This window comes from Callorhinus ursinus, unplaced genomic scaffold (genome assembly GCF_003265705.2).
Source record: "Callorhinus ursinus isolate GAN/ISIS: 27379988/994484 unplaced genomic scaffold, GSC_fseal_2.0 scaffold8, whole genome shotgun sequence".
NCBI classification, from domain to species: Eukaryota; Metazoa; Chordata; class Mammalia; order Carnivora; family Otariidae; genus Callorhinus; species Callorhinus ursinus.
In genome coordinates, this window is record NW_027397070.1 from 7,001,322 (window position 1) to 7,012,809 (window position 11,488).

At 33.0% G+C, this 11,488-nt stretch overlaps 1 long non-coding RNA gene across 3 annotated transcripts; it reads left to right on the forward strand.

The window, feature by feature from the left end:
- Positions 1–4,621: 4,621 nt before the first annotated feature.
- On the forward strand, positions 4,622–10,378 carry LOC112821797 (uncharacterized). 3 transcript variants are annotated; one of them, XR_012378952.1, is made up of 4 exons: positions 4,622–4,678; positions 5,006–5,147; positions 8,784–8,885; positions 10,075–10,378. It is a non-coding gene; the product is annotated as an uncharacterized lncRNA (long non-coding RNA). The 3 variants fall into 3 exon arrangements; XR_003207551.2 differs by lacking the exon at positions 4,622–4,678 and having other exon boundaries at positions 4,720–5,147; XR_003207552.2 differs by lacking the exon at positions 4,622–4,678 and having other exon boundaries at positions 4,720–5,147; positions 10,102–10,378.
- The last annotated feature ends 1,110 nt before the right edge of the window (positions 10,379–11,488 follow it).

Here is an 11,488-nt window from a genome sequence, read left to right on the forward strand (position 1 = left end):
AGCAGGAAGGGAAAAATGCAGGGGGGGAAATTGGAGGGGGAGATGAACCATGAGAGAAGATGGACTCTGAGAAACAAACTGAGGGTTCTAGAGGAGAGGGGGGTGGGGCATGGGTTAGCCTGGTGATGGGTATTAAAGAGGGCACATTCTGCGTGGAGCACTGGGTGTTATACGCAAACAATGAACCATGGAACACTACATCAAAAACTAATGATGCAATGTATGGTGATTAACATAACAATAAAAAATTATTTAAAAAAACTAATGATGTAATGTGTGGTGATTAGCATAACATAATAAATAAATAAAATAAACTAATTGAAAACTCAAAAAAAATTAGTAAGACAGTTGTATGGCAGTGTTTAGCAGGCAGAGAGAGGTGTAGGGTTATAAGTGAAACTTGGGAATCACTCACATAGAAATAAATCATGATGTTGCCAGGGCTGATGAGGTCCCAGAGTCTGTGAAGGGTGAGAAGAGAAGAGAATTCTATCTCTAACTTTGGCGGTCTGCCGGCTTAGAAGGACCAGATATAGTGAAAAGAGCTTTCTTAGTAAACTAAAAAATAAATAAAACAAAATGGGCATCTAAGGAAACTTTAGGACAATGGGAATTAATTTGGGGGAGAGTTTCAAGGGACAGGTTGGTTGGGGAAAAGACTAAAAAGATAGGAGTGTAGGAAGTTCGGCATTAACACTGTTGGAAACAGAATCCTGTTGGCAAAGCTTCTAGGAGTAAAAAAGAGACAATGAATACAGAGTTTTTTTCCACCAGAGTGGATGAAAAACTCCCGAGGAGAATACTGGGTTGAAAAGTAAGGTCTTATTGTTGTGTCTTTGCTTTTTTTTTTTCTTCAGTTTTTATTTTGGGGGTATGACTTTACTGAGTTTATAGACTAAGAAAGGGCCTTCTGAGAGGGAGACGTTGGGGATAGAGAAGATGTAGAAGAGCTGTAAAATTCTGATTGAGAATTGATTATAATTCTTATGTTTAGTGAACATAGAAAACATAGAAATTAACAATAATTATTGTATTGGATATTACATGCAATGAAATAGAAAAAGTAGCTTTGAAAATCAACTTTGTTTATTTATAAGCTAACTAAGCCCTTTCTAATTTCTGGATGTTTTAATGGCCAATCAATATAACTTTTCATCCATAATATGAAAATATAATACCTGTTGTGTCTAGCCACAGCTAATTATTATAAAACAAAAAAAGATTTTAAAAGCTCCATGGCAGGAGAAAAATAGCAGATCTCATGGAAGATACCACAAACTTCTATCTATTTAGTCAATCAGCCATTATTTTTTGAACATGTATTATGTGTAAGTACTCTGCTACATGGTGTGAAAGATACAAACAATTACAAACAAGATCCATATTCAAAGATCTTATAATTAATATGGCGAGACAAATCATACACATGTAAAATGCATCTGGCACTCAGAAGAATGCCAGCCTCCATGTTTGGGAACATAGCTTTGAATCAAGTGGGAAAAACACTCTGCATAGGAAAAATATCTGCCTTGCCCAAGTACTTCACTTCATAAGAAAGAATCTTGGACCTTTATCATTTTATTATTTATTACTATTTTGCCAAGAAGTTATGTGAATAGACTCATTTGAATAAATCCATAAAATTTATAATTTAAAAATCTTTATGGATTGACACTTTAATTATTATGAAATTTCTTTATGGCAATACTACTTGTCATAAACTTTACTTTGTTTGATATAAATATAGTTACACCAGTTGTACATTTTTTGATGTTTTCATGGTATGTCTTTTTACACCCTTTCTCTTTTAACTTTTTTACAAATTTACATTTAACATGTGTCTTCTGTAAGCAGCATATATTTTACTTAGAGTATTTAATTCACTTAAATTTAATATAACTACTGATATGTATTTTTTAATTTGTTACTTGAGTATAGTTGACACAAAGTTACATTAGTTTCAGGTGTACAACATAGTGATTCAACTTCTCTGTATGTTATGCTATGCTTAACACAAGTGCAGCTACCATCTGTCATCATACAGTGCTATTACAATATCATTGACTATATTTCTTTTATTTATATTTATATTTACATTTATATTTATATTTATAGGCCTTTGATTCCTAGGACTTATTCATTCCATAACTGGAAGCCTGTATCTCCCACTCCCCTTCACCCATTTTGCCCAGCTTTGGCCCCCCACCCCTCTGGAAACCACCAATTTGCTCTCTGTATTTACAGGTCTAATTCTGCTTCTTGTTTATTTATTGATTTGCTTTGTTTTTTAGATTCCACATATGAATGAAACCATATAGTGTGGCCAACAGATACATGAAAAGATGCTCAACATCACTAATTATCAAGGAAATGCAAATCAAAACCACAATGAGATCACCTTATATCTGTTAAAGTGGCTAAAATAAAAAGGACAAGAAATAACAAGTATTGGCAAGGATGTGGAGAAAAAGGAAACTTCATGCACTGTTGCTGGGAATGTAAACTGGTACAGTCACTGGAAAACAGTGTGGGGGTTTCTCAAAAAGTTAAAAGTAGAAATACCAAATGATCCAATAATTCCACTGATATATTTGGGTTTAATCTGTTATCTGACTATGTGTTTTCTATTTGTCCCAACTGTTCTAGGCACATTTTCTTTTTTCTTTCTTGCCTTCTTATAGAAAATTTGAGTACTTTTTATTATTCAATTTCTCCCGTGCTATTACTTATATTCATTTTTTACTACTCTTTTAATGGTTATTCTAGATATTACAATATTCAACCTGACTTATTAAAGACTAATGTAAATCGATACTTTTACTTTCCAGACAAAGTAAGGGCCTTAGAACATTTAAAACATCTTAAAACCATTTATCCTTTTTCTGCATTCTTGCTCTTGCTGTCATAAAATTCTACATTTATTTTAGTCTTTTAAGAAATTTTTTTTATTGCAACTTATATGAAACATAAAAGTGCTTCTTATAAAAAGTTTCATCACTGCAGAAATATATAATATTCAAAGTATTTTCTGAGAGGGAATTACTGTAACCAATTTGGTTTCAGATAGTTTTTCCCCCACATATTTAATATGGTTTAAAAAATAGCTTTGCGCCACTTTCCCCAAACATCTAGACAATACATTTGTTCCACTTTACCCCCTTTTTTATTGACCTTGTGGAGAAGGTCTTATAGTGGGATGTGGAATAGATGGAATTACTATCTCCCTCCCACTTTCACCTTGAGTTGTTCATTCTGGCCTCATCTTGTTTATCTCTTTTCTACAAGCTTTAATTTGGGGTTTGTAGGCATAAGAGATGATCTATTGCTTCATGCATTTAATAATATGTCACTGAGCTATGTTCCAGGGACAGGGCCAAGGCCAGTGGAAAGAAAGACCAATCTTGTTTTTCATATCACTCATATTCATATCACTCATAGTCTGGAAGTACTTGCCTTTGTCCCTGATTCCCCAGACATCCAGTATTCAGGATCTATCTCCTTAACTTTCAGTGCCTCAGTTTTTCTATCTGTAAAGTTAATTAATCTCCTCCATCTTTCTTGACCAGAAGCATCTTCCAGTGTTATGATTGTTTGTATGTATGCATGTATACATGCCCGTGTGTATGTATGTATGTTTTACTCTAGCCAGCTATTTATCTTGTGTGTGTGTGTGTGTGTGTGTGTGTGTGTGTGTATGTAGACATCACTCATTTTCCATTAGGAATACACATAGGAGTGGAATTGTTGGATGTTTACTGAGTACATGTTTACCTTTAGATATTGCCAAGTAGATTTCAAAAGTGTTGTACCAATTATACACCCATCGATGATGTGTTAACTTATAATTGATCCATTCTTCCCATTATTTGGTATTGCCCATCCTTTTTACTTTGGTCATGCTTATGGGTATGTTGTGGCATAACATTGTGATTTTAGTTTTCATTTCACTACTTAGTAACAATGCTGAATGTTTTAATATGCTTATTATCCATTTGGATATTTTTGCTTGTTAAGTGCCTATTCTTTTGACCATTTTAAAACCGAGTTGTCTTTTTTTTCCTATGGAATCTCAAATATGTTATGAATTTGAATCCTTTGTTGGACACAGACATTTCAAATATTTTTTCTTAGTTTCTGACTTGTTTTCACTCTATTAATTTATATAATTTTGTTTTAATGGTTTTTATGTCTTATTTAATAAATATTTGCCTATCACAAAGTCATTAATATCATGGCCTCTGTTTCCTTACAGAAGATTTAGACTTTTAATTTCCATATTTCTATATGATCCATCTACTCCAAATTAATGTTTGTACTTGGTGCAGGGAAGAATTCCTATTTTTCATGCAGTTATCCAATTAATTCACCACCATTTATTTGTAAAGATATATTTCCCCTCCAGAACTTTAGCAGTGGCTTTGTGCCAATCCTTGTGCCTAATACCTAACACCAATACAATCTTAATTACTGTAATTTTATAGTAAGTCTTGATATCTGGTAGTGTATATCCTCTAGCTTCACTATTCTGCATGGCTACTTTGATAGTGTTTCCATGGAAACACTAGAATCAGTTTTTAAATTTCCACATAAAAAATCTTCTGGAATTTTGATTGGGATTCTAGTGAATTTGAAATCTTCTTAAGTAACAATTGACATAACAATAGGAGTCTTCTAATTGGTAAAGATGGCATATTCCTCTATTTAATTCTTTTTTAACTTCTTTCAATAGTGTCTTACAATTTTTAGTAGTGAGGTCTTACATATTATGTTAGATAAGCATATTTAAACCCCATAAGATATTAGTATTACTGACTTTAGATAGTCAACATTCATTTGGATTTACCCATATATTCACTTTTTTTGTTTTATATTTCTTCTTGCATACCCTTGCTTTTGTCCTTCTGAAGAACTTCCTGAGTTATTTTTTTAATATGGATCTGCTCAGTTTTTGAACCTGTCTCTAAGTAGAGACTTCATTTATGAAGAATATTTTCTGTGTTTATAGAATCTAGACTGGATCACTGGACAAAAAATGTAATTTCACTGTTTTCTGACCTTCATTATAACTAGTGAAAGTAAGTTATTAGTCTTCTACTGCTCTGAATACAGTATGTCAGGATCTCTGGATGCTTTTAAGAAGTTAAAAGGTAAGTTTCCTTCCTCCTTGGTGGGCTTTAAATTACAATATGTAAGGGTTTAGATATATCCATCTATACCACCAAATTAGAGACCCAAATTAGAAGGATATAAAGAAAATGTATTAAAGTGTATTAGTTTTTTTCTCTGAAAACAGTAGGTAAAGAAGGTATTATAATAAAGTTTGCATCTGGCAGTATGTGATTATGAAAAATACGTGATGGGGACAGGTATTTGAGCATGTTAACTTATGAAAATATTGTAAGACTAATCTGGAAGAGTTCTGAAGGGGAGATGAGCAGTGATATGGGGTATAAAGTATAGTAGAAGTTGGACAAGAAAAATATGAAATTATACTTGCTTAACGCTTTTATTTTTCTAAAAAATCAATATTTCAAAACATTATGTCTGTAAGAGTTTAAGGTTTAAATTATTATACAGCAGTTAAAATCTTAGGCTGTATCTTTTATCAATGATCAAATTTGGCACTTTCTCTAATTTTCATTTCTGTTCTGACCTGAATAAAAGACTGGCATACTGAATTTAATTTCACTCAGTTTAATTGCTTCTTGATTTTTGACTCATTATTTGAGTTGAATAAGTCAAAATGTTAGAAGTGAGCAGGGAGTTCTGAGAAGTGAAACTCTGAAAGCATGTCTCCTAACTAGCATGCTGAATTGGAAAGTCAGAATTGACTGAGGTCAAATTTGACTGTATGTATTTTCACATATTTGGAAGGACACATGACAATTTAGTATTTACTTTTCTTGAATCTATTCTTCTCACTATTTATCACAGTAGGGCAACCGTCATGTATCATACTGACATCTGAGTAGAGGTAGACATGTGGGTGCTGATGGAAAAATGTGCCTTGACCAACATGACAAACATGTCTATTACTAAAGAATATAAATGAGACTTCCAAACCCCTGAGCGGTTTCTAGATTTTTTTTCTTGTGTCTATGTTCATGAGTTAGAAGAAAGCAAGACAGCATATTTATGATTATGTGATTAATAAGATAACAACTGAATCTTCAGTATAACTGCAGACGAACTGAGGGACAGCTTCCTCAGGCAATTCATTAATGCAACTGGTTGCTAAAGGCCGAACAACAGTCAGTTATATTCAATCACAATCAGTTCACACTCAATGGGACTGAATTAGACTAGAATCAAATGTTGTTTAAAAATTAGAATAATTATTAAAAGTACTTCCTGATGAAGAAATCTGTAACACTTGGGAAATTATCTATACATTTATCTAGAACTACTTAGGATGGTTTGCTAGGATCTGGTGGAATGAATTAAAGGACTGCTTTAGTGAAACTGTGAAATAGGATACTAGCCTACAAAGAATGTCACATCCATATATTTTAAATCGTTTCTTTTCTTTGTGAACCCTCAGATATTTCTGAAGATGAATGATGTGTGTGTGTGTGTGTGTGTGTGTGTGTGTGTGTTTTAGCGTATTCAGATGGGGAGCAAATGGACAAGACTAAATGTTTATGCGAAACCAAGAGTTTCATTGATAAATAAGAGATTGCAATTGCACAAATCTGGAGTAACTTTTCACAAATGGTCTCTAATAACTGATGAGGATATTTTGTTGCTGTTACTATTGTTATTGTTATGAATTAATACCTATGATACAAACTCATCCAAGTTTAATATCTTTCTGGTCTTGTTATGCCTTACCCCATAGAACAGAATTAACTTTTTCTTTCCTTTTGAAATACTTATCTTTAGATTGGTCATGCCTATCACATGAAGCATTGTTCATATGAGAATCATGGTATCAATTCTCTTCAAAAACCTCCCCTTTTATCCCACTGGCAATGGATAACATAGTATGGAATCTGTGCAAACGAAAACTCTAGAAACCAAATTCTCCTGGATGCTAACAATGCTTCCCTGGGGCACAGTGAGAAGGGTCTCAAGGTCTCAATTCACCTCCTCTCCATGTTCTAACTAGACACAGGAAGCCCTTTAGCCACCAGCAATGGAGTTTCATTAAAGCCACTTCACTTTAGGTATAACAAAGCTCCTTCTAGGAAGCAAACCAGAAACTCTAGTCAGATTGTAGAATTGCCCAAACATTGGGGTCCCTGCTTTTACACAGCACAAAATTGTGTAATGGCACCAGAGGTTCCTTAACAAGCTAAAAACCCTATGGAGCAACAAAGATCAGGCTAAAGAGTCACGGAGTTTCTGATTGAAGCTGAAGTTGAATTGCCATTTCAAGTCTTCCCTCATGGAAATTATCCAATTAATCTGCATGGATCTTTTTGGAAAAAAATTCCTATTATTCAAATGATTGCTAAGGAGAATGAATGGAGCTTTTTTTTTTTTTTAAATTACTAAACCTGGTACGTTTAAAAACTTTTCTTCTCAAGTCCATCAGGGCTGGAAATCCTTGGAAGAGGTATTTCTCGGGCTTTTTCTTTGTACTCAACTGGTATTCAAATAAAGCCATATAAAATCCCTTAAAGCCAGTAAAACCTGAGGGATGATTATTAAGGAAATCACAGAAGTCAGAGATCTTCCCCAAATAGGCCTTCTTTCTCTAAATCAGACTAAAATACATGCCACTGTGGGGAGAGTCAGCATAAATTTCATTTATCTAAAATTCCCTATTTTTTTTGTCAAAACCCCTCCAGGAAGGGCAGGAGCTAAATGATAACCAGCATGACTTAAGTCAGCAGCGCTGATACCTTCTGAAGATTAGGCACAAAAAACAGTCATATAAGCAAGGAAGCCAGCCAGTACTTCACCTTTACTAATAAAAAAAAGAAAGAGATAGATCAGATTACAGGAGCACTTTACTATGGGAGCTTTTACAGCATATTGCAAAATATCTAATATCCTAGTGCCCCCACTCAGTTGTTTCGTGTACAGAGAGACCATTTACTTCCTCTTACCCGGGAGCCAAGTACTTAGGTATCACTTCCTCACCCCTCCTTATAGCTTGCATCAGGTTGCAGTATGTTTTGGGTGTTTTTTTTTTTTTTTTTATAACTTTTAGGTAAGGTAAGAAAAGTAAAAATATTATTGTACAGAGGACATACATATGAATCATAGTTTGCCTTAGCTCATAAAAATGACATGGATCTTAATCTGAAATTTCATATGCAGTTGACATAATATATACTCCATGCTCCTATCTAGTTTTTCTTACTTACTCAGTTTGTACCCAACATATGAAAATTGATACTAACATTTTGGAAAAAATAGCTACCTACTTTGACTTCTAGGACCTGTTCAACTTGCAAGAGTCTTTTATGTTCTACTCTGAGATATTTGTTTATGTAGAGCATTGTAGTTATGAAAGGACGTATTGTTTAAGTAGGTATTAAGAGATTTGCAGTTATTCAGTGTTATGAAAATTAAATTGTGGCAGAATATCCACTTGTTGTGCAATTATAAAGAGAAATGTAACATTTCATTTCAATTACGGTATTGACAATCTCATATTTATACAACGAATAAGTGGCAAAAGACATTTCTAAAATATTTTAGTAGAGGATGCTTCTATTCCTGAGAACAAAAGTGTTAAATCTTAAAAAGATTTTGTTAATGAGAATTTAGAAAATAAGATTAATATATATATATAATTTAATACACTACATATTTTATTTTTTACTGTGAAGAGCCAGTAATCAATAATCACACCATTCTCCCTGAGAAGGAAAAGAGCTTGTGCCTTCTATTTGAAGAAACTAAGGCAATAAGATGCAACAGATTTGCTTAAGGTAATATTCTTCAAACAGAGGGGTAAACCTGTCTTTTACCTTGCTCCAATAAACAAAATGATCCTACTGGCTTTCCATGTTTTAACATACCTGTGTCTGTCAGTGCCCTTCTCCTGGACACCCGCCATTTGAATCAAAAGTCTTGATCAACTCAAACTGCTATATTGACACTGGGTGATGTTAGAGCAATTGCAAGACAAACAACTAGTAATAACCATTCCTTTCTAATGCTATTAAAATGCAAAGATATTAGAGATGGTTTTTCATAATAAGAGTCTTTTTTTTTCTGGATCAGATACAGTAAACAAGAATCAAATATAGGCAGAAATATGTAATTTAAAATTTTATGTTACATTTCGTTGAAATGTTAGCTGAATAATATTGCTTTGGCACATATGTTATATTCATGTCAATATGTTTCATATGCTAAAAAGATCTATGCAAGAGTGCCTAGCCTTCCCTGTTTACAAAAGAACTAAACAGCTGTGTAAGTTCATAGAAGAAGAGAGAAATTGAAAAAGAAAGTTCTAGGACCTTGTTCAGATTATTCAACTACACTTAACTAAAGAGTCTTGTGGTTTAATATAGAAAATAAAATATGCTTATGAGGAAAATATGCACTGGATACTCCAATTGAGAAAGAAGAGCCATTTAGTTGAACTAAGTATCAGAGGACTCTTTCCCTTTCTCTCTTTTCTTTTTTTAAAAACTATGTTACAGATTTTCCATTCGGGTTATTTTTTAGGCTTCCCTTTGCCAATAGGTTAAACATGTAATAACACTAAACATTATATATATAAACATACATATATACACACACATATATATATGACACACACACATATATATATAATACACACACTCTCACTAAACATTATACACACACATATATACTCATATAAGTTACAGTGAAAGTTATGAAATGAGTATTAATGTATAGCGTTTGACTATAGGAAGAATCCTGAGGCTTTCTATAGCCCATATTTAAGACTATAGCATAGCCACAGCAATGGAGGAAAAGTCATCTAGAAATCTGGTAAGATAATACCCTGGTAACTTCTTATGGAAGTCACTATTTTTGAATGGTTCCAGATCCAAATTTGGCAGCACAGTATTGTAAATTTTTCATTGTCATATTTGCCTGATTTTGACCAATACACCTTTTTCTTCTCTTCCTCTCTCATTTTAGAAAATTAATTCTCTATCAATTCTTTAGCAAAAAGATCTACAGCAGAGAGAACAGGTCAGCCACAAATCATCAAGGGAGGTCTGGAATTATCCTCCATCAAATTGGCCTCCACCTGATGGCTTATAATAACCCATCAAATATTTTATTACAAGGATTTTTTAAAAGTCTTCTATGCTATCAGAAAGAAAACACCTAATAACATTGGTTTGTGCCTAAATGTTGCAAAGATAAAGTTGTTTGCACTGTAAATCATATTGGTGTTTTAACAGTTTACCTCAAATTTGTGAATGAAATAAAGTTTATATTATAGCCACATTATAAGCACTGTTTGTTCTTTTTTTTTTTCCTGAACAGTCAATGAAATGTTAATTACATTTCTCCTAAGTATTCTTGAATATGTAGAATGTATACTGCTATATGAGGAGTGTCTTTATAAATAAAACCTATTCAGACATATTGGAGCAACCTGTATCTTTTAATCTGAATAGCCTTTTCTTTTTTGTGATCCTATAGGATAGGATTTCCTGGCTGTTAAGTGCCTTTTTATTTCTCTGAGTTGATCTTGGAAATGGAGTGTTTAAGATTTTAGTTTATCTTGATACAAACCAACCCAATCCTGCTTAGAATACTTTGGTTTTATATCTGAGAGCTTAATTACTAGATCCTTGGATAGAAGCGGTGCTAACCAAATCCTAAAAAAATGATGAAAAGATAATTCTAAATGAGACTTTACTTGATCTTATTATCTATATATCCCAGAAATTACTCACTTTACTAGAAAGTTTGGATTGGGGAAATAAAAACTGAAGACTTCAGTGAGTGATATTAATGGGGTATTTTTTATCATTTTTGTCATCAAATATTGAGCAAATAATATGTTGATAGCATTATGGCATATATGGAGGGTGATTCTTATGTTTATGATTATAAATATTCCAAATATGAATCATATATTTTATGTTCCTAATTTTTAAAACACAAGTTGATAATAGCACAGATATATTTTGTTTTCATTTCCAGTACAGAATTCCATTCTATAAATATAACTTATAGAAAGCAATTTACCATTTTAAGCACATGGATGAAAATACTACCACATAGAGTGATTGGGATTTATTCTGAAAATAAATCACTTAAGTGATAGGGGAGAAAGCCCCCATGAGGAAATCATGAGGTGGAAACAGTCCATACTCCTATACAACGAGAAACCTTTTAAGCGTGAAGAAACTGTAATGCATGTGGCACTTGTAGGTACATTAAGATAAAACATCCAGGAGCCAGTAAATTTTGTCATGCTGTCAGAGTATTCAGCGGTACATATGAGCTGTCGCACTTCAGTCATCAACATCCAAAAATGCTTAGCATTTTAGAAAACAACTTTCCATAGAAACAATTCAACTTCATACTAACAGGC